Raw genomic sequence first — 24,041 nt, 5'->3', positions numbered from 1 at the left:
GACCAGTGCATTTTCTTGGCAAAACTCTATCAGTCTTTCCCTGCTTCATTCTGTATTCCAAGGCCAAATTTGCCTGTTACTCCAGGTGTTTCTTGACTTCCTATTTTTGCATTTCAGTCCCCTATAATGAAAAGGACATCTTTTCGGGGTGTTAGTTCTAAAAGGTCTTGTAGGTCTTCATAGAACCGTTCAACTTCAGCTTCTTCAGCATTACTGGTTGGGGCATAGACTTGGATTACTGTGATATTGAATGGTTTGCCTTGGAAACGAACAGAGATCATTCTGTCATTTTTGAGATTGCACCCAAGTACTGCATTTCAGACTCTTTTGTTGACCATGATGGCTACTCCATTTCTTCTGAGGGATTCCTGCCTGCAGTAGTAGATATAATGGTCATCTGAGTTAAATTCACCCATTCCATTCCATTTCGGTTCACAGATTCCTAGAATGTCAACATTCTCTCTTGCCATCTCCTGTTTGACCACTTCCAATTTGCCTTGGTTCATGGACCTGACATTCCATGTTCCTATGCAATATTGCTCTTTACAGCATCGGACCTTGCTTCTATCACCAGTCACATCCACAGCTGGGTATTCTTTTTGCTTTGGCTCCATCCCTTCATTCTTTCTGGAGTTATTTCTCCACTGATCTCCAGTAGCATATTGGGCACCTACTGACCTGGGGAGTTTCTCTCAGTCGTGTCCAGTTATTAGCCACCCCATGGAATGCAGGACACCAGGTCTCCCTATCCATCACGAACTCCCAAACTTTAACCAAACTCATGTTCATTGAGTTGATGATGCCATCCACCCATCTCCTCTGCCATCCCCTTTTCCTCCTGCTTTCAATCTTTCCCAGCATCAGGGTCTTTTCAGATGAGACAGCTCTGCATCAGGTGGCCAAACTGTTGGAGTTTCAGCTTCAGCATCATTCCTTCCAAAGAATATTCAGGATTGATTTTCTTTAGGATGGACTGGTTGGATCTCCTTGCATTCCAAGGGACTCTTAAGAGTCTTCTCCAAACCCACAGTTCAAAGGCATCAATTCTTTGGTGCTAAGCTTTCTTTATAGTCCAACTCTCACATTCATACATGACTATTGGAAAAACCATAGCTTTGACTAGATGGACCTTTGTTGACAAAGTAATGTATCTGCTTTTTAATATGCTGTCTAGCTTGGCCATAACTTTCCTTCCAGGGAGTAAGACTCTTCTAATTTCATGGCTGGATTCACCATCTGCATTGATTTTGGTGCCCAGAAAAATAAAGTCTGTGACCATTTTCACTGTTGCCCATCTATTTGTCATGAAATGATGGGACCAGATGCCATGATCTTATTTTTCTCCATGTTGAGCTTTAAGCCAACTTCTTCACTCTATGCTTTCACTTTCATCAAGAGACACTTTAGATCTTCATTTCCTGCCATAAGGGCTGTGTGATCTGCATATCTGAGGTTGTTGGTATTTCTCCCAGCAATCTTGATTCCAGCTTGTGCTTCTTCCAGCCCAGCGTTTCTCATGATGTACTCTGCACTTAAGTTAAATAAGAAGGGTGACAATATACAGCCTTGACATACTCCTTTTCCTATTTGGAACCAGTCTGTTTTTCCATGTCCAGTTCTAACTGTTGCTTCCTGACATGCATACAGGTTTCTCAAGAGGCAGGTCAGGTGGTCTGGTATTCCCATCTCTTGAAGAATTTTCCACAGTTTATTGTGATCCACACAGTCAAAGGCTTTGGCATAGTCAATAAAGTAGAAATAGATGTTTTCTGTAACTCTCTTGCATTGTCGATGATCCAGCAGATGTTGGCAATTTGATCTCTGGTTGCACTAAAACCAGATTAAACATCTGGAAGTTCACAGTTCATGTATTTTGATGCCTGGCTTGGAGAATGTTGAGCACTACTTTACTAGCATGTGAGATGAGTATAATTACGTGGTAGTTTGAGCATTCTTCAGCATTGCCTTTCTTTCGGTTTGGAATGAAAAATGACCTTTTCCAATCCTGTGGCCACTGCTGTGTTTTCCAATTTGCTGGCACATTGAGTGAAGCACTTTCATAGCATCATCTTTGAGGATTTGAAATAGCTCAACTGGAATTCCATCACCTCCACTAGCTTTGTTCATAGTGATGTTTCTTAAGGCCCACTTGACTTTTCATTCCAGTATGTCTGGCTCTAGGTGAGTGGCATCATTGTGATTATACGGGTCTTGAAGATTTTTTTTTTTTTTGTACAGTTCTTCTGTATATTCTTGCCACCTGTTCTTAATATCTTCTGCTTCTGTTAGATCCATACCATTTCTGACTTTTATTGATCCCATCTTAGAATGAAATGAATGAAATGTTCCCTTGGTATCTCTAATTTTCTTTTTATTTTTCAAAAAGTAAAAAAAGAACTTTATGAATCTGATAAAGGTTATGTACTAAAAGCCTCTTACCATTGAAATATGAGAATATATTTGTCACTGTGAGTTGGGAAAAAATTTTTTCTTATTATATAGCATTCATTCATCACTTCTTACACATACAATGAAAACTGCTAATGACATCAATTTTTATTTACATTACCCCGATGTGAATAACTTGTTTTTCAATCTTTTTTTTTTTTTTTTTTGGAGGCCAATTAGTTTACAATATTGTAGTGGTTTTCACCATGCATTCACATGAATCAGCCATGGGTGTACATGTGTTCCCCATCCTGAACCTCCCTCCTACCTCCCTCCCCATCCCATCCCTCAGAGTCATCCCAGTGCACCAGCCCTGAGCACCCTGTGTCATGCATCAAACCTGGACTGGAGATCTGTTTCACAGATGATAATATACAGGTTTCAATGATATTCTCTCAAATCATCCCACCCTCGCCTTCTCCCACAGAGTCCAAAAGACTGTTCTTCACATCTATGTCTCTTTTGCTGTCTCGCATATAGGTTCATCGTTACCATTTTTAAAAATTCTATATATATGCGCAAATATACTGTATTGGTGTTTTTCTTTCTGACTTACTTCACTTTGTATAATAGGCTCCGGTTTCATCCACCTCATTAGAACTGATGCAAATGCACTCTTTTTAATAGCTGAGTAATATCCCATTGTGTATATGTATCACAGCTTTCTTATCCATTCGTCTGCTGATGGACATGTAGGTTGCTTCCATGTCCTAGCTATTGTAAACAGTGCTGCGATGAACTTTGGTGTACACGTGTCTCTCAGTTCTGGTTTCCTTGGTGTGTGTGCCCAGCAGCGGGATTGCTGGGTCACATGGAATTTCTATTTCCAGCTTTTTAAGGAATCTCCACACTGTTCTCCATAATGGCTGTACTAGTTTGCATGTCCACCAACAGTTTAAGAGAGTTCCTTTTTCTCCACATCCTTTCCAGCATTTATTGTTTGTAGACCTTTTGATAGCAGCCATTCTGACTGGCATGAGATGGAAGGAACCTAATTGTGGATTTGAATTGCATTTCTCTGATAATGAGTGATGTTGAGCATCTTTTCATGTGTTTGTTGGCCATCTGTATGTCTTCTTTGAAGAAATGTCTGTGTAGTTCTTTGGCCCATTTTTTGATTGAGTTGCTTATTTTTATGGAATTGAGCTGAAGGTGTTGCTTGTATATTTTTGAGATTAAGTCTTTGACAGTTGCTTCATTTGCTATTATTTTCTCCTATTCTGAAGGCTGTCTTTTCACCTTGCTTATAGTTTCCTTCATTGTGCAAAAGCTTTTAAGTTTAATTAGGTCCCATTTGTTTATTTTTGCTTTTATTTCCATTACTCTGGTAGGTGGGTCATAGAGAATTTTGCTATGATTTATGTCGGAGAGTGTTTTGCCTATATTTTCCTCTAAGAGTTTTCTAGTTTCTGGTCTTACATTAAGATCTTTAATCCATTTTGAGTTTATTTTTCTGTATGGTGTTATAAAGTGTTCCAGATTCATTCTTTTCAAGTGGTTGACCAGTTTTCCCAGCACCACTTTTTAAAGAGATTGTCTTTTCTCCATTGTGTATTCTTGCCTCCTTTGTCAAAGATAAGGTGTACATAGGTGCATGGATTTATCTCTTGGCTTTCTATTTTGTTCCATTGGTCTATGTTTCTGTCTTTGTGCCAGTACCATACTCTCTTGATGATTGTTGCTTTGTTGTATAGCCTGAAGTCAAGCTGGTTCATTCCTCCAGTTCCATATTTCTTTCTCAAGATTCTTTTGGCTATTTAAGTTTTTTTGTAATTCCATACAAATTGTGAAATTATCCTAATTCTCTGAAAAATACCGTTGGTAACTTGATAGGGATTGCATTGAATCTATAGATTTTTTTGTGTTCAGTTCAGTTCACTCGATCCATCATGTCTGACTCTTTGCAACCATGTGAACCGCAGCATGCCAGGACTCCCTGTCCATCAGCAACTCCCAGAGTCCACCCAAACCCATGTCCATTGAGTCGCTGATGCCATCCAACCATCTTATCTTCTGTTGTCCCCTTCTCCCCCTCCTCTCAACCTTTCCCAGCATCAGGTCTTTGCAAATGAGTCAACTCTTCACATCAAGTGGCCAAATTATTGGAGTTTCAGCTTCAACATCAGTCCTTCCAATGAACACCCAGGACTGATCTCCTTTAGGATGGACTGGTTGGATACCCTTGCAGTCCAAGAGACTCTCAAGAGTGTTCTCCAACACCACAGTTCAAAACTATCAATTCTTCTGCACTCAGCTTTCTTTATAGTCGGACACTCACATCCATACATGACCACGGGAAAAACCATAGCCTTGACTAGACGGACCTTTGTTGACACAGTAATGTCTCTGCTTTTTAATATGCTGTCTAGCTTGGTCGTAACTTTCCCTCCAGGTAGTGTTTCTTTTGGTAGTATACTCATTTTCACTATATTGATTCTTCCGATCCATGATCATGCTATATTGTTCCATCTGTTTGTGTCCTTTTTGATTTCTTTGATCAGTTTCTATGTATAGGTCTTTTATTTCTTTACGTAGACTTATTCCAAAGTATCTTATTTTTTTCATTGCAATGGTGAATGGAATTGTTTCCTTAATTTCTCTTTCTTTTTTCTCGTTGTTAGTATATAGGAATGCAGGGGATTTCTGTGTATTAATTTTATATCCTGCAACTTTACTATATTCATTTATTAGCTCTAGTATTTCTCTGGTGGAGTCTTTAGGATTTTCTATGTAGAGGATCATGTCATCTACAGACAGTGAGAGTTTTACTTCTTCCTTTCCAGTCTGGATTCCTTTTATTTCTTTTTCTTCTCTGATTGCTGTGACCCAAACTTCCAAAACTATGTTGAATAGTAGTGGTGAGAGTGGGCATCCTTGAAAAACTTTCAGTTTTCCACCATTGAGGATAATGTTAGGTGTGGGTTTATCATGTATGGCTTTTATTATGTTGAGGTATGTTCCTTCTATTCCTGCTTTCTGGAGGGTTTTTATCATAAATGGATGTTGAATTTTGTCACAGGCTTTCTCTGCATCTATTGAGCTAATCATGTGGGTTTTATCTTTTAATTTGTTAATATGGTGTATCACATTGATTGATTTGTGAATATTGAAGAATCCTGGCATCCCTGGGATAAAGCCCATTTGGTCATGATGTATGATCTTTTTAATATGTTGTTGAATTCTGTTTGCTATAATTTTGTTTTGGATTTTTGCATCTATGTTCATCAATGATATTGGCCTGTAGTTTTCTTTTTTTGTGGCATCTTTGTCAGGTTTTGGTATTAGGGTGATTGTGGCCTCTTAGAATGAGTTTGCAAGTTTACCTTCCTCTTCAGTTTTCTGAAAGAGTTTGAGTAGGACAGGTGTTAGCTCTTCTCTAAATTTTTGGTAGAATTCAGCTGTGAAGCCATCTGGACCTGGGCTTTTGTTTGTTGGAAGATTTCTGATTACAGTTTCCATTTCTGTGCTTGTGATGGGTCTGTTCAGATTTTCTATTTCTTCCTGATTCAGGTTTGGCAAGTTATATTTTTCTAAGAATTTTTTCGTTTCTTTCAAGTTGTCCATTTTATTGGCATATAGTTGTTGATAGTAGTCTCTTATGATCCTTTGTATTTCTGTATTGTCTGTTGTGATTTCTCCATTTTCCTTTCTAATTTTGTTGATTTGATTCTTCTCCCGTTGTTTCTTGATGAGTCTGGCTAATGGTTTGTCTAATTTATTTATCTTCTCGAAGAACCAGCTTTTAGCTTTGTTGATTTTTGCTATGGTCTCTTTTGTTTCTTTTGCATTTATTTCTGCTCTAATTTTTGTGATTTATTTCCTTCTACTAATCCTGTGGTTCTTAATTTCTTCCTTTTCTAGTGACTTAATGCCTAGAGTTAGGTTATTTATTTGATTTCTCTCCTGTTTCTTGAGGTAGACTTGCATTGTTATGAACCTTCCCCTTAGCACTGCTTTTACTGAATCCCATAGATTTTGGCTTGTTGTGTTTTCATTTTCATTCATTTCTATGCATATTTTGATTTCCTTTTTTATTTCTTCTGTGGTTTGTTGGGTATTCAGAAATGTGTTGTTTAACCTCCATATATTTTTATTTTTAATAGTTTTTTTCCTGTTGTAGACATCTAATCTTACCGCATTGTGATAAGAAAAGATGCTTGAGATGATTTCAATATTTTTTTGCTTTTCCAGGGCTAGATATGGCCCAGGATGTGATCTATTCTGGAGAAGGTTTGTGTGCACTTGAGAAAAATGTGAAATTCATTGTTTTATGGTAAAATGTCCTATAGATATCAGTTATATTAAACTGGTCCATTGTATCATTTAAAGCCTGTGTTTCCTTGCTAATTTTCTGTTTAGTTGATCTATGCATAGGTGTGAGTGAGGTATTAAAATTTCCTACTATTATTATATTACTGTTAATTTCCCATTTCATATTTCTTAGCATTTCCTTACATATTGTCATGCTCCTATGTTGGGTTCATATATATTTGTAATTGTTATATCTTCTTGGATTGATCCTTTGATCATGATGTAGTGTCCTTCTTTGTCTCTTTTCACAGCCTTTATTTCAAAGTCTATTTTATCTGATATGCATATTGTTACTCCTGCTTTCTTTTGGTCTCCATTTGCATGAAATATCTTTTTGCAGCCCTTCACTTTCAGTCTATATGTGTCTCTTGTAGACGTCATATATAGAGATCTTTTCTCCTTTGCTTTTTGCTTCTCTCTTTTCACAGCTATTTGTAAGGCCTCCTCAGACAGCCGTTTTGCTTTTTTGCATTTCTAGGGACTCGCAAATGTCTTCTCCAGCACCATAATTTGAAAGCATCAATTCTTCAGCACTCAGCCTTCTTTCTGGTCCAACTATCACATTCATACATGACTACTGGAAAAACCATAACTTTGCCTATACAGACTTTGTCAGCAAAATGATGTCTCTGCTTTTCAATACACTGTCTATGTTTATCACAACTTTTCTTCCAAGGAACAAGTCTTTTAACTTTGTGACTGTGGTCACCATCTGCAGTGATTTTGAAGCCCAAGAAAATGAAATCTGTCACTGTTTCCACTTTTTACCCTTCTATTTGCCTTGAAGTGATGGGATCAGATGCCATGATCTTAGTTTTTTGAATGTTGAGTTTTAAGTTTTTCTGTCCTCTTTCACCTTCATCAAAAGGCTCTTTAGTTCCTCTTCACTTTCTGCCTTTAGGGTGGTGTCGTCTGCATATCTGACGTTGTTGATATTTCTCACCACATCCTGTGTATCTGATCTAGTATAATAATTTTAAGAATAAATTAACATATCCTTGCAACTGTTAATGAAGACACTTCACTAGTTATCAGTAACAGATAACAGGGCTTTCCAGTTGGCATTAGTGGCAAGGAACCTGCCTGCCAGTGCAGGAGACATGAATGATGCTGGTTCAATCCCTGGCTGGGGAAGATCCCCTGGAAGAGGGTGTGGCAACCCACTTCAGTATTCTTACTTGGAGAATCCCATGGACAGAGGAGCCTAGTGAGCTACAGTCCATAGGGTCGTAGAATCAGACACTACTGAGGTGACTTAGCACAGATATACACATGCAATAGATAATAAGTTTTTTTTTTTTTAACAAAGATACAATTTATAATATGGTATATTAAAATATTTATCCATGTAAAACTAGAAGTCGTATTTCTTTAGCTTATACTGATAGATAAACTTTCATTTTACTTGGACAATTTAATCTCTCCCTCTCTTTTAAATTTTTACTGGAGTGTAGTTGATATACATTATTGTGTTAGTTTCAGGTGTATATCAAAGAAAATCAATTATGTATATCCATTCTTTTTTAGATTCTTTTCCCATACAGTCCATTATAGAGTATTGAGCAGAGTTCCCTGTGCTATACAATAGGTCCTTGCTGCTGCTGCTAAGTCACTTCAGTCGTGTCTGACTCTGTGTGACCCCATGGATGGCAGCCCACCAGGCTCCCCCGTCCCTGGGATTCTCCAGGCAAGAACACTGGAGTGGATTGCCATTTCCTTCTCCAATGCATGAAAGTGAAAAGTGAAACTGAAGTCGCTCAGTCATGTCTGACTCTTAGCAACCCCATGGACTTCAGGCTTCTCTGTCCATGGGATTTTCCAGGCAAGAGTACTGGAGTTGGGTGCCATTGCCTTCTCCGACAGTAGGTCCTTATTAGTTATCAATTCTATATATAGTAGTGTGTATATGTCAATCCTAATTTTCCCATTTATGCCTGCCTCCCTTAAACCCTCGTAACAATGTTTATTTTCTACACCTGTAAACTCTATTTCTATTTTGTAGATAAGTTAATCTATACCTTTTAAAAGATTCTACATATAAGTGATATCATAATTTGTCTTCCTTTGATTTACTTCACTCTGTATTACAATCTCTAGGTCCATTCATGTTGCTGCAAATGAAGTTATTTCTATCTTTTTTCAATATCTGAGTAATATTGCATTGTGGGCTTCCCAAGTGGTGCAGTGGTAAAGAATCTACCTGCCAGTGCAGGAGACACAAGAGACACAGATTCGATCCTTGAGTGGGGAAGCTTCCCTATAGTAGGAAATGGCAACCTGCTCCAGTATTCTTTCCAGAAGAATTCCATGGACGGAGGCGTCTGGTGGGTTATAGTCTGTGGCGTCACAAAGAGCCCAACACAACTGAGTGACTGAGCATACATATTCTCTTATTCTGAGGGATCTCTTTTCATTAAGTTTATGGCTTCCTTTGCTGTAAAAAAGCTTTTTTGTTCATGGCCCATTTGTTTATTTTTGTTTTTATTTTCATTACTCCAGTGGTGGATCAGAAAAGATCTTCATGCAACTTACATCAAAAAGTATTCTGCCTGTTTTCCTTTAAGAGTTTTTTTAGTATCTCGTTTTGTATTTGTGTCTTTCATCCATTTGTGTATTGTGTTAGGTAGTATTCTAATTTCTTTCTTTTACATGTAGTTGTCAGGTTGTCCAAGCACCACTTGTTAAAGAGCCTTTCTTTTCTCCATTGCATATTCTTTCCTCCTCTGTCATAGACTCAGTAACCGTAGGTGTGTGGATTAATCCCTGGGCTTTTTATCCTGTTTCATTGAGCCATATTTCTGTTTTTGTACCAGTGCCATACAGTTTTGAGTACTGTAGCTTTGTTGTTAGTGTGAAGTCAGGGAGCCTGATTCCTCCGGTTACATTTTTCTTTCGCAAGATTGCTTTTGATCTTCGTGGTCTTTTGTGTTCCATGCAAATTAATTTTTTTTTCCCTAAATCTGCAAAAAATACCATTACTATTTGATAGGGATTGGATTGAATCTGTAGATTGCTTTGTGTAGTATAGTCATTTTAACAGTATTGATTCTTATAATCTAAGAACTTGGTATATCTCTCCATCTGTTGTATCATCTTTGACTTCTTTCATCAGTATAGTTTTTTGAGTGCAGGTCGTTTGACTCATTAGGTAGATTTATTTCTAGGTATTTTTATTCTGTTTTATGTGGTGGAATTGTTTCATTTATGTCTCTTACTGATTTTTCATTGTTAGTATATAGGAATTCAATATACTAACTTCTGTCCTATCTCTTCTCTGTGCCAAGGATCAGACCATTGAAATTGTGAGCACCGGTCAGATATTTAGCCAATTTTCCGGCAGGCTATGAAGCCTTGGCACATTTTTCCCACTGCTTTTTCCTCCTGTCCTTCAGCTCTCTCCCGGGACTCAAGCCCAGCCAAAACTAATGAAACTCAGGCTCTGATGTCTCATTGCAAATATTCATTGACAGACAAACTGATAAGAGGTGGATTTGTCAGGATCCAGAGAGAAGCCACTCTTCAGGGTGTGAACCATTGCTGAGGGCAAGAGCTGGGGCCATGGAAGTAGGCCTGGTTAGGTTTTAGAGAAGGAAATGGCAACCCACTCCAGTGTTCTTGCCTGGAGAATCCCAGGGAAGGGGAAGCCTGGTGGGCTGCCGTCTATGGGGTTGCACAGAGTCAGACACGACTGAAGCAACTTAGCAGCAGCAGCAGGAATGCAAGAGATTTCTATTTCTTGATTGTGTATCCTACAACTTTACCAAATTCACTGATGAACTCAAGTAGTTTTCTGGTAGCATGTTTGGATTTTCTTTGTATGTCATGTCATCTGCAAACAGTGACAGTTTTCCTCCTTTTCCTGAATTACTTTTATTTTTTTTCTTCTCTGATTGCCATGGCTTGGGCTTCCAAAACTGTGTTGAATAATAGTGGTGAGAGTGGGCATCCTTGTCTTATTCACAATGTTAGAGGGAATGCTTTCAGTTTTTCACCACTTAGAATGATGTTTGCTGTGGGTTTGTGGAAGTTATCTTTAAACAAATTTTACTACTTTAATACTCCATATATAATCAGAAAGCCTTGCATATTTTTCCTTTATTGTTTTCTTCAAATCTATCTCTTCTATCTCTTTTTTTCAAGTCTTACTGATGTATCTGTGATAGCTAACAGGTCATGCACATGTAATCATTACACTGTACTTCAGAAAATATTTTATTTCTAAAGCATAATTATGCTGTAAAAGTGTAGTTGTACCATTAAACTGTTGCCAAAAGATAGCATATGAGAGGCAGAATGACCTAAAGTATCCAGGTCAGAGTGATTCAAAACCTCAGAGCTTTGGGAAATAATACTAGTTCATTTCGGTCACTCAGTCATGTCTGATTCTTTGCGACCTCATGGACTGCAGTGCGCCAGGCTTCCCTGTCTATCACCTACTCCCAGAGCTTTCTCAAAATCATGTCCATTGAATTAGTGATGCCATCTAATCTCATCCTCTATCATCCCCGTCTCTTCCTGCCTTCTGTCTTTCCCAGCATTAGGATCTTTTCCAATGAGTCAGTTCTTCACATCAGGTGGCCAAACTGTTGGAGTTTCAGCTGCAGCCTAAGTTGTTCCAATGAATATTCAGGACTGATTTCCTTTAGGATTTACTGCTTTGCTTTTCTTGCAGTCCAAGGGACTCTCAAGTGTCTTCTCCAGCACCACAGTTCAAAAGCATCAATTCTTCAGCACTCAGCTTTTGTTAAAATATAAATTTATTTATTTTAATTGGAGGCTAATGACTTTACAATATTGTATTGGTTTTGCCATACATTAACATGAATCCGCCACGGGTGTACACGTGTTCCCCATCCTAAACCACCCTCCCACCTCCCTCACCATACCATCCCTCTGGGTCATCCCAGTGCACCAGCCCCAAGCATCCTGTATCATGCATCAAAGCTGGACTGGCCAAATCTCACATCTATACATACCTATACATGATTACTTGAAAAACCATAGCTTTGACTAGACAGACCATTGTGAGCAAAGTAACGTCCCTGCTTTTTAATATGCCGTCTAGGTTGGTCATAACTTTTCTTCAAAGGAGCAGCATCTTTTAATTTCATGGCTGCAGTCACCATCTGCAGTGATTTTGTAGCACCAAATAATAAAGTCTCTCACTGTTTGCATTGTTTCCCCATCTATTTGCCATGAAGTCATGGGACTGGATGCCATGATCTTAGTTTTCTGACTGTTGAGTTTTAAACCAGCTTTTTCACTCTCCTCTTTTCACTTTCATCAAGAAGCTCTTTAGTTCTTCTTTGCTTTATGCCATAAGAGTGGTGTCATCTGTGTATCTGAGCTTATTGATATTTCTCCCTGCAGTCTTGATTCCAGCTTGTGTTTCATCCAGTTCAGGATTTTACATGATGTACCCTGTACATAAATTAAATAAACATGTTGACAATATACAGTCTTGACATATTCCTTTCCCAAATTGGAACCAGTCCATAATAGTATCGCAATAAGGAAAGCACATATATAAGATATTAGGCTGAATTCCTCTATAACTCTGCTTATCTAGTAAACTTTCCCTTGGCTTTATTAAAATAAATATAACTTTTCCCTTTAATCATACTGACATTTGAAAGTATATGAAGGATAGTAACATTTTTTAAAATTTTATTTAATTTTTAAACTTTACAATGTTGTATTAGTTTTGCCCAACATCGAAATGAATTCACCGCAGGTATACCCATGCTCCCCATCCTGAGCCCTCCTCCCTCCTCCCTCCCCATACCCTCCCTCTGGGCCATCCCAGTGCACCAGCCCCAAGCATCCAGCATCGTGCATCGAACCTGGACTGGCGACTCGTCTCATACATGATATTACACATGTTTCAATGCCATTCTCCCAAATCTCCCCACCCTCTCCCTCTCCCACAGAGTCCACAAGACTGATCTATACATCAGTGTCTCTTTTGCTGTCTTGTACACAGGGTTATTGTTACCATCTTTCTAAATTCCATATATATGCTTTAGTATACTGTATTGGTGTTTTTCTTTCTGGCTTACTTCACTCTGTATAATAGGTTCCAGTTTCATCCACCTCATTAGAACTGATTCAAATGTATTCTTTTTAATGGCTGAGTAATACTCCATTGTGTATATGTACCACTGCTTTCTTATCCATTCATCTGCTGATGAGCATCTAGGTTGCTTCCATGTCCTGGCTATTATAAACAGTGCTGTGATGAACATTGGGGTACACGTGTCTCTTTCCCTTCTGGTTTCCTCAGTGTGTATGCCCAGCAGTGGGATTGCTGGATCATAAGGCAGTTCAATTTCCAGTTTTTTAAGGAATCTCCACTCTGCTCTCCATAGTGGCTGTACTAGTTTGCATTCCCACCAACAGTGTAAGAGGGTTCCAATTTCTCCACACCCTCTCCAGCATTTATTGCTTGTAGACTTTTGGATCGCAGCAATTCTGACTGGCGTGAAATGGTTTTGATTTGCATTTCTCTGATAATGAGTGATGTTGAGCATCTTTTCATGTGTTTGTTAGCCATCTGTATGTCTTCTTTGGAGAAATGTCTATTTAGTTCTTTGGCCCATTTTTTGATTGGGCCATTTATTTTTCTGGAGTTGAGCTGTAGGAGTTTCTTGTATATTTTTGAGATTAGATGTTTGTCAGTTGCTTCATTTGCTATTATTTTCTCCCATTCTGAAGGCTGCCTTTTCACCTTGCTAATAGTTTCCTTTGTTGTGCAGAAGCTTTTAAGTTTAATTAGGTCCCATTTGTTTATTTTTGCTTTTATTTCCAATATTCTGGGAGATGGGTCATAGAGGACCCTGCTGTGATGTATGTCGGAGAGTGTTTTGCCTATGTGCTCCTCTAGGAGTTTTATAGTTTCTGGTCTTACATTGAGATCTTTAATCCATTTTGAGTTTATTTTTGTGTATGGCGTTAGAAAGTGTTCTAGTTTCATTCTTTTACAAGTGGTTGACCAGTTTTCCCAGCACCACTTGTTAAAGAGATTGTCTTCAATCCACTGTATATTATTGCCTCCTTTGTCAAAGATAAGGTGTTCATTTGCGCGTGGATTTATCTCTGGACTTTCTATTTTGTTCCATTGATCAATATTTCTGTCTTTGTGCCAGTACCATACTGTCTTGATAACTGTGGCTTTGTAATAGAGCCTGAAGTCAGGTAGGTTGATTCCTCCGGTTCCATTCTTCTTTCTCAAGATAGCTTTGGCTATTCGAGGTGTTTTGTATTTCCATACAAATTGTGAAATTATTTGTTCTAGCTCTGTGAAGAATACCATTGGTAGCTTGATAGGGATTGCATTGAATCTATAAATTGCTTTGGGTAGTATACTCATTTTCACTATATTGATTCTTCGAATCCATGAACATGGTATATTTCTCCATCTATTAGTGTCCTCTTTGATTTCTTTCACCAGTGTTTTATAGTTTTCTATATATAGGTCTTTAGTTTCTTTAGGTAGATATATTCCTAAGTATTTTATTCTTTCTGTTGCAATGGTGAATGGAATTGTTTCCTTAATTTCTCTTTCTGTTTTCTCATTATTAGTGTATAGGAATGCAAGGGATTTCTGTGTGTTGATTTTATATCCTGCAACTTTACTATAATCATTGATTAGTTCTAGTAATTTTCTGGTGGAGTATTTAGGGTTTTCTATGTAGAGGATCATGTCATCTGCAAATAGTGAGAGTTTTATTTCTTCTTTTGCAATTTGGATTCCTTTTATTTCTTTTTCTGCTCTGATTGCTGTAGCCAAAACTTCCAAAACTATTTTGAATAGTAATGGTGAAAGTGGGCACCCTTGTCTTGTTCCTGACTTTAGAGGAACTGCTTTCAATTTTTCACCATTGAGGATAACGTTTGCTGTGGGTTTGTCATATATAGCTTTTATTATGTTGAGGTATGTTCCTTCTATTCCTGCTTTCTGGAGAGTTTTTATCATAAATGGATGTTGAATTTTGTCAAAGGCTTTCTCTGCATCTATTGAGATAATCATATGGTTTTTATTTTTCAATTTGTTAATGTGGTGTATTACATTGATTGATTTGCGGATATTGAAGAATCCTTGCATCCCTGGGATAAAGCGCACTTGGTCATGGTGTATGATCTTTTTAATGTGTTGTTGGATTCTGATTGCTAGAATTTTGTTAAGGATTTTTGCATCTGTGTTCATAGTGATATTGGCCTGTAGTTTTCTTTTTTTGTGGGATCTTTGTCAGATTTTGGTATTAGGGTGATGGCAGCCTCATAGAATGAGTTTGGAAGTTTACCTTCCTCTGCAATTTTCTGGAAGAGTTTGAGCAGGATAGGTGTTAGCTCTTCTCTAAATTTTGGTAGAATTAAGCTGTAAGCCGTCTGGACCTGGGCTTTTGTTTGCTGAAAGATTTTTGATTACAGTTTCAATTTCCATGCTTGTGATGGGTCTGTTAAGATTTTCTATTTCTTCCTGGTCGAGTTTTGGAAAGTTGTATTTTTATAAGAATTTGTCCATTTCTTCCACGTTGTCCATTTTATTGGTATATAACTGTTGATAGTAGTCTCTTATGATCCTTTGTATTTCTGTGTTGTCTCTTGTGATCTCTCCATTTTCATTTCTAATTTTATTGATTTGATTCTTTCCCTTTGTTTCTTGATGAGTCTGGCTAATGGTTTGTCAATTTTATTTATCCTTTCAAAGAACCAGCTTTTGGCTTTGTTAATTTTTGCTATGGTCTCTTTTGTTTCTTTTGCATTTATTTCTGCCCTAATTTTTAAGATTTCTTTACTTCTACTAACCCTGGTGTTCTTCATTTCTTCCTTTTCTAGTTGCTTTAGGTGTAGAATTAGGTTATTTATTTGACTTTTTTCTTGTTTCTTGAGGTATGCCTGTATTGCTATGAACTTTCCCCTTAGGACTGCTTTTACAGTGTCCCATAGGTTTTGGGTTGTTGTGTTTTCATTTTCATTAGTTTCTATGCAAATTTTGATTTCTTTTTTGATTTCTTCTGTGATTTGTTGGTTATTCAGCAGCGTGTTGTTCAGCCTCCATATGTTGGGATTTTTAATAGTTTTTTTCTGTAATTGAGATCTAATCTTACTTCATTTTGGTCAGAAAAGATGCTTGGAATGATTTCAATTTTTTTGAATTTACCAAGGCTAGTTTTATGGCCCAGGATGTGATCTATCCTGGAGAAGTTTCCATGTGCATTGAGAAAGAGGTGAAATTCATTGTTTTGGGATGAAATGTCCTATAGATATCAATTAGGTCTAACTGGTCTATTGTATCATTTAAAGTTTGTGTTTCCTTGTTAATTTTCTGTTTAGTTGATCTATCCATAGGTGTGAGTGGGGTATTAAAGTCTCCCACTATTATTGTGTTATTGTTAATTTCTCCTTTCATACTTGTTAACATTTGCCTTACATATTGTGGCGCTCCCGTGTTGGGTGCATATATATTTATAATTGTTATATCTTCTTCTTGGATTGATCCTTTGATCATTATGTAGTGACGATCTTTGTCTCTTTTCACAGCCTTTGTTTTAAAGTCTATTTTATCTGACATAAGTATTGCTACTCCTGCTTTCTTTTAGTCCCTATTTGCATGGAAAATCTTTTTCCATCCCTTCACTTTCAGTCTGTATGTGTCCCCTGTTTTGAGGTGGGTCTCTTGTAGACAACATATGTAGGGGTCTTGTTTTTGTTTCCATTCAGCCAGTCTTTGTCTTTTGTTTGGGGCATTCAACCCATTTACGTTTAAGGTAATTACTGATAAGTATGATCCCGTTGCCATTTACTTTATTGTTTTGAGTTCAATTTTATATACTGTTTTTGTGTTTCCTGTCTATAGAATATCCTTTAGTATTTATTGGAGAGCTGGTTTGATGGTGCTGAATTCTCTCAGCTTTTGCTTGTCTTAAAAGCTTTTGATTTCTCCCTCATATTTGAATGAGATCCTTGCTGGGTACAATAATCTGGGCTGTAGGTTATTTTCTTTCATCGTTTAAGTATGTCTTGCCATTCCCTCCTGGCTTGAAGAGTTTCTGTTGAAAGATCAGCTGTTATCCTTATGGGAATTCCCTTGTGTGTTATTTGTTGTTTTTCCCTTGCTGCTTTTAATATTTGTTCTTTGTGTTTGATCTTTGTTAATTTGATTAATATGTGTCTTGGGGTGTTTCGCCTTGGGTTTTTCCTGTTTGGGACTCTCTGGGTTTCTTGGACTTGGGTGATTATTTCCTTCCCCATTTTAGGGAAGTTTTCAACTATTATCTCCTCAAGTATTTTCTCATGGTCTTTCTTTTTGTCTTCTTCTTCTGGGACCCCTATGATTCGAACGTTGTAGCATTTAATATTGTCCTGGAGGTCTCTAAGATTGTCCTCATTTCTGTTAATTCATTTTTCTTTTATCCTCTCTGATTCATTTATTTCTACCATTATATCTTCTAATCCACTAATCCTATCTTCTGCCTCTGTTATTCTACTATTTGTTGCCTCCAGAGTGTTTTTAATTTCATTTATTACATTATTCATTATATATTTACTCTCTTTTATTTCTTCTAGGTCCCTGTTAAACCTTTCTTGCATCTTCTCAATCTTTGTCTCCAGGCTGTTTATCTTTGTTTCCATTTTGATTTCAACATTTTGGATCAATTTCACTATCATTATTCGGAATTCTTTATCAGGTAGATTCCCTATCTCTTCCTCTTTTGTTTGGTTTGGTGGGCATTTATCCTGTTCCTTTTTCTGCTGGGTATTCCTCTGTCTCTTCATCTTGTTTAAATTGCTGAGTTTGGGGTGTCCTTTCTGTATTCTGGCAGTTTGTGGAGTTCTCTTTATTGTGGTGTTTCCTCACTCTGTGTGGGTTTGTACAGGTGGCTTGTCAAGGTTTCCTGGTTAGAGAAGCTTGTGTTGGTGTTCTGGTGGGTGGAGCTGTATTTCTTCTCTCTTTGAAGAAGGTCTTCCTATCTGAAGAAATTGTTCTTCCTTTGACTTCTTTAAACCAAAAGTCTTCTTAGCATTCCTCAGCATATTTCTGCAGATAAAACACTGGCTTCTGATCCCTGCTGTAGCTGGACCCTGTGCAGTAAAATGGTAAAGCTCTTTCTTGGATAGTAACATTTTTATGTAAAATATTTAACTATTGCTAGGCAGCTCATCTCCATAGACCTGAATTAAATGTACAGGATCCAGAATCAATCTAGTGTTGAGTATTTCTAATAGCTTATTTTTGTGACCTTGGGAAGCATTAATTATTATATTAGTTGTATATTTATTGACTATTTTTGTGTCAGGCCCTAAGATAAATACCGTACCTGAATTATTGAATTTCCTTTGCTTTTTTTGTCTTAGTTTCCTGTTTTGTAAAGTGTAGTTAATAATAGCTTGTATATCACCAAATTGTAATCAGAATTGAATGTATTAATGTAATGCAGAGTTCCTAATTCAAAACTAGCACATTAGCTGTTATTATCATGATAATAATTATTAATCCATTCCAATCTTCTTTCATTTTTTTACAAATTTGGTAGAAGCCTAAAAGCCCTTTTTAAATGTTCTCATCCCCACAATATTCAGCAGGTGCTGAACACATGTTGTTAAGTGATCCTGATGAACAGAATAAAGTATCTCACTTTTTATATACATAAGGTCACAACTTCCCTCTTACTTAGTGACCTGAGTTAGTAGGAACTTATTACTTGACTTCCAGATTGTTCTAAAAGCCTAGTAGGTACTCCAGTGGCTCTAAATTGTTTCCAGATAAGGTAAAATGAAAAAGTTTGTTTTATGAAAGATGCTTTGTTTAAAAAATTAAATCACATTACGTTCACATTAGAATTTTTTTTCAGCCTCTGTGTTTGTGAATCTATGAAGTATTTGATTACCTTCATTGTCTAATTAAAAACTGTAAGATTTCCCCTATTGTACAGTGACAACTGACATTATATAAATTATAGCCAGTAGAAATCTTTCTTAGCTATGTTTTTACTATATCTTAGAATTTTTAAATGTCTCATTAAAATTTTTAAAACTGTATTTTAACATAATAGTAGTTATACTTTTACCACTCAAAGAAAATTTTACCAATTTTTCATCAAAAGCTCTTTAGGGTATCCTTTTATTCAGTATTATTGAACTTTTCCCCATTAAGTCTAAAGTAATTAATGATTTTTGTGCCCTCATTTCCTATATCTATCCCCATTCATCTATACGGCACCCCCCCCCCCCATCCCAATACTTCTAGGTTAGATAAAAGAAGGTGGCACCTATTAAAAGGAATGGAGCCTTTCCATGAGTTTCCTGTCAAGAAAGTATTCTTTGGAATAGATATATGGATTCATACAGCTTCTGAAGTCAGTTATCCATATATTATACCTCAAGAGGGAGTCAATAGACAGCAAGCAGTTCATGTCCCTTAACACATGCTAGCAAACCCACAATTTGAATACTTATCACTCAGTTGTAAGTAATCATAAATTACCTGAAATCATAAGATCCACACCATAATATGTGTGTCCCTGAGACATTATTGAAAGCCAGCTGTGATTATATGAAAATGTCTATCCTCAAATAACTTCCAAATCACTCCATCATGAGTTGACTTGAAAAATAGTAAGGCTCAACTTTTACTTTTAATATATGAAGTTTGTTCTCTTTACCTTAATTCAGTTGGATGTGACTCAACTTCATCAGCATTGTTATTCCTTTACCTTCTGTTCATTAAATGCACGTTATGAAAAAGATTATTGAAATCTGTGAGGTCTTATTAGCAGAGATCATTGCTTGATGTAGTTTATTTCCTATGTGGATTAAAAAAAATACTATTTTACCTTTCCCATTTCCATAAAGAAGTGGCTTTGTCAGCATGCCTTTTCAATCACATACTCTTATTATTAAATGAATAGTTGATTTTTTATTCTCTGTTTGAAAATAGAAATGTGCATTGTACCTAAAATCAACTAGGACCTGGCAGTTCAGTCTTATGGCCTGGTAGTTTTGAATGCCTTCTATCTTCTGTTTTTATTTAGTTCATGGTATATCTTGGAGATATAGTTGTCACACGCATTTTGTAATTAGTTTTATCATTTTCTCTGAACAATATGGAATCTTAGTATGACACATGTAAATTTATAACATGGATGATAAATTATTGAAAATATGCTTAATACAGTGGAGTGTGTTATTCTAAAGTCCTGTTAATTGATTTTAAGCATTTTATTTTAAATCCATTTGACTATTCATGCATATATTTCTGTCTGTATTATATTTGTGGAAATAGCATCACTAATCACAACTGTAGGGCTTCCTTGGTGGCTCAGATGGTAAAGAATCTGTCTCCAACTCCAGAGACCTGGGTTCCATCTCTGGGTCAGGAAAATCCCCTAGAGAACAGAATGGCAACCCACTCTAGTATTCTTTCCTGGAGAATCCTATGGACAGAGGAGCCTAGGGGGCTATAGTCGATGGGTTCACAGAGTCAGACACAACTGAGCGATTAATATACACAGCACAACTATAGAATTTAGGGGGACTAAATAAGTAAATACAATAACAAAATCAGTATTTGGCCTGAAAGGCTGATCTGTGTCAAATATCATCTCATTATTTATGAAGTTAGTATTGTTCAGAAGGACCTAGCCATTTCTCATTTAGTCTTTATGTACACCATTACTATGGTTTTTAATGATCTTCCCTAAGGGAGTGATGCCACCAAGTTGGTTGAATAGGAGATCCCAGCATCCATCCCTCCACAAAGACTTACAATTAGACACACCCACTAAGAAAAAAACCTGTCTGGGAGAGTTCTGGAGTCCAATTATGAAACTTTGGCAGCAGTACAGTAGAACGAAAATTTTTAGAACAATCACATAAAAAAGGAAAGATAATAACTTAATTTTGTGTATATCATCTGATTGCCAACCTGACATTGCTCAGCACCAAGAAGGAACTCCATAGCTAGAAAGAGTTCCACTTGCGTGGAAAGGAAGAGTGAATTGAGACCACTACTTCCTCAGTTTTTCAAGAATACTCAATGGGGGAAAGGTAGTCTGTTCAAAAAATGGTTATGGTAAACTGGATATTCAAATATAAAGAATCAATTTGAGCCTCTATCTTATACTATTCACAAAACTTGAAATGGATTAAAGACTAAAATTTAGGATTCCCTTTACTGGCATGGAGATTGTAATATATCTTTACATGCAGTAAGTTCTTTGGTAGACTTAATCATTTGGTGGAAATACAGAATTTGCAAAGGAAAGTAGCAGTAAAATATTTCATGTAAAATTTGAGCACAGTACTTCTCATCATATGCTCCTTATACAGACTTCATAAAAACGTCAGTCCTACTAAACTTTTAAATAGAGCCTCAAAACTCACCAATTAACTTCTGTCTTCAAACACATACAAAAAAGTAAGTAAGATAAAGTAGGGCAGATAATGAGTTTTCAAAATACGTTTCATGATGTTTTCAGTAACTGATCTGAAGGATGTGGAACTCTCTGAAATCCGGGACGGCTGCCACTCTCTCCCCTGCAGTCTCCTCCCAAGCACATCTGTAAGGCATCGTTTTGGAATAGCTACCTAATATATCTTAAATTAAGCACATAAATAATGACGGCAATAGTTTTCAACTACCACTATACTATAATATCCTCAATATCGTATACCCTATTACATATGAAGAACATGGGTTTTGAATGATAAAAGTAAATTATTTACTACAAAAAAGACAAACCCATGATGTTGAGAAAGGAGCATCAACCCATCTTGATTTATATACATGGGGCCCAGTATGTCCAAGTCCATGGAATGTCAGGATTGGTTGGAAGACTGATGCTCCACCTTCTGTGCAATGAGTGCTCTTCCACCAAGAAGTGTTGTTTTCAAGTAGTTTGTGTTTTTATTTTAGCAGACACCAAAACTTCTGAGACAGTATTTTCCTTTGAAAATCAGAAACTTGTTCCCACTGTGGAGCCAGGATTCAAGCATTTTAATATTCTTGGGGTGACTTAGATGATTAGTGTTGTAATCATGTAATTACACGTGAGGTTATTTCCCTTAAACCACCTGCACTGCTACAGTTCTGAACTCATCCTAGAGAGATCTGAAATAAATAAATTGACTGAAGTTCTCTCACAGACGGCCTCACTTTTTGCCTTCTACAGGAAGAGTCTAGCGCTGGTATAAACACTCGACTCCCTGGTGTCTGTTTTACTCTGTATAAGAGCCATATGTTATATACTGTAACACACAGGAGCTTACTGTCCCTTGGGTCTTTAATTAAAAGAAAATTTCAACTGAAAAAAAAAAAGACTAAAATTTAAGACTTAGAAGAAAATATAGGGAAAATACTCTTTGACACTGGTCTTGGCAATAAGTTTTTGATATTACACCAAAAGCACAGGCAACAAAAGCAAAAGTAAACAAGTACAACTACATCAAACTAGAAAGCTTTTGTACAACAAATCAACAAAATGAGAAGGTACTGTCCAGAAAGGGAGAAATATTTACAACCCAATATCAGGTAAGAGGTTCAGATCAGATCAGTGGCTCAGTCATGTCCGACTATTTGTGACCCCATGAATTGCAGCACGCCAGGCCTCCCTGTCCATCACCAACTCCTGGAGTTCACTGAGACTCACGTCCATCGAGTCAGTGATGCCATCCAGCCATCTCATCCTCTGTCGTCCCCTTCTCCTCCTGCCCCCAATCCCTCCCAGCATCAGGGTCTTTGCCCATGAGTCAACTCTTCGTATGAGGTGGCCAAAGTACTGGAGTTTCAGCTTTAGCATCATTCCTTCCAAAGAAATCCAGGGCTGATCTCCTTCATAATGGACTAGTTGGATCTCCTTGCAGTCCAAGGGACTCTCAAGAGTCTTCTCCAACACCACAGTTCAAAAGCATCAATTCTTTGGCACTCAGCCTTCTTCACAGTCCAACTCTCACATCCATACATGACCACAAGAAAAACCATAGCCTTGACTAGATGAACCTTTGTTGGCAAAGTAATGTCTCTGCTTTTGAATATGCTATCTGGGTTGGTCAAAACTTTTCTTCCAAGAGTAAGCGTCTTTTAATTGCATGGCTGCAGTCACCATCTGTAGTGATTTTGGAGCCCAGAAAAATAAAGTCTGACACTGTTTCCACTATTTCCCCATCTATTTCCCATGAAGTGATGGGACCGGATGCCATGATCTTCGTTTTCTGAATGTTGAACTTTAAGCCAACTTTTTCACTCTCCACTTTCACATTCATCAAGAGGCTTTTTAGTTCCTCTTCACTTTCTGCCATAAGGGTGGTGTCATCTGCATATCTGAGGTTATTGATATTTCTCCTGGCAATCTTGATTCCAGCTTGTGTTTCTTCCAGTCCAGTGTTTCTCATGATGTAGTCTGCATATAAGTTAAATAAACATGGTGACAATATACGGCCTTGACAAACTCCTTTTCCTATTTGGAACCAGTCTGTTGTTCCATGTCCAGTTCTAACTGTTGCTTCCTGACCTGCATACAAATTTCTCAAGAGGCAGATCAGGTGGTCTGGTATTCCCATCTCTTTCAGAATTGTCCACAGTTTATTGTGATCCACACAGTCAAAGGCTTTGGCATAGTCAATAAAGCAGAAATAGATGTTTTTCTGGAACTCTCTTGCTTTTTCCATGATCCAACCAATGTTGGCAATTGGATCTCTGGTTCCTCTGCCTTTTCTAAAACCAGCTTGAACATCAGGAAGTTCATCGTTCACATATTGCTGAAGCCTGGCTTGGAGAATTTTGAGCATTACTTTACTAGTGTGTGAGATGAGTGTAACTGTACGGTAGTTTGAGCATTCTTTGGCATTGCCTTTCTTTGGGATTGGAATGAAAACTGACCTTTTCCAATCCTGTGGCCACTGCTGAGTTTTCCAAATTTTCTGGCATATTGAGTGCAGCACTTTCACAGCATCATATTTCAGGATTTGAAATAGCTCAACTGTAATTCCATCACCTCCACTAGCTTTGTTCGTACTGATGCTTTCTAAGGCCCATTTGACTTCACATTCCAGGATGTCTGGCTCTAGGTGAGTGATCACACCATCGTGATTATCTGGGTTGTGAAGATCTTTTTTGTACAGTTCTTCTGTGTATTCTTGCCATCTCTTTAAGAGGTTAATATCTAAAATATTTGAGGAACTCAGACAAGTCAATTTCAGAAAAACAAAGAACCTAACTAAAAAGTAGGCAGAAGACCTCACAGTTACTTTTCTAAAGAAGACATGCAAATGGCCAATAGGTA

The 24,041-nt window shown here is 37.3% G+C and overlaps 1 protein-coding gene across 1 annotated transcript in view; it reads left to right on the top strand.

Annotated features, from left to right (window-relative positions):
- LOC139180901 (uncharacterized) overlaps positions 1 to 24,041 on the top strand; it is a 462,995-nt gene that overhangs the window by 71,137 nt on the left and 367,817 nt on the right. The window lies entirely within an intron of this gene.

The sequence above is a fragment of the Bos indicus genome, chromosome X (assembly GCF_029378745.1).
Source record: "Bos indicus isolate NIAB-ARS_2022 breed Sahiwal x Tharparkar chromosome X, NIAB-ARS_B.indTharparkar_mat_pri_1.0, whole genome shotgun sequence".
NCBI classification, from domain to species: Eukaryota; Metazoa; Chordata; class Mammalia; order Artiodactyla; family Bovidae; genus Bos; species Bos indicus.
The sequence above is the reverse complement of the archived record's forward strand: the minus strand, read 5'-3'. Positions and strand labels throughout refer to the sequence as shown.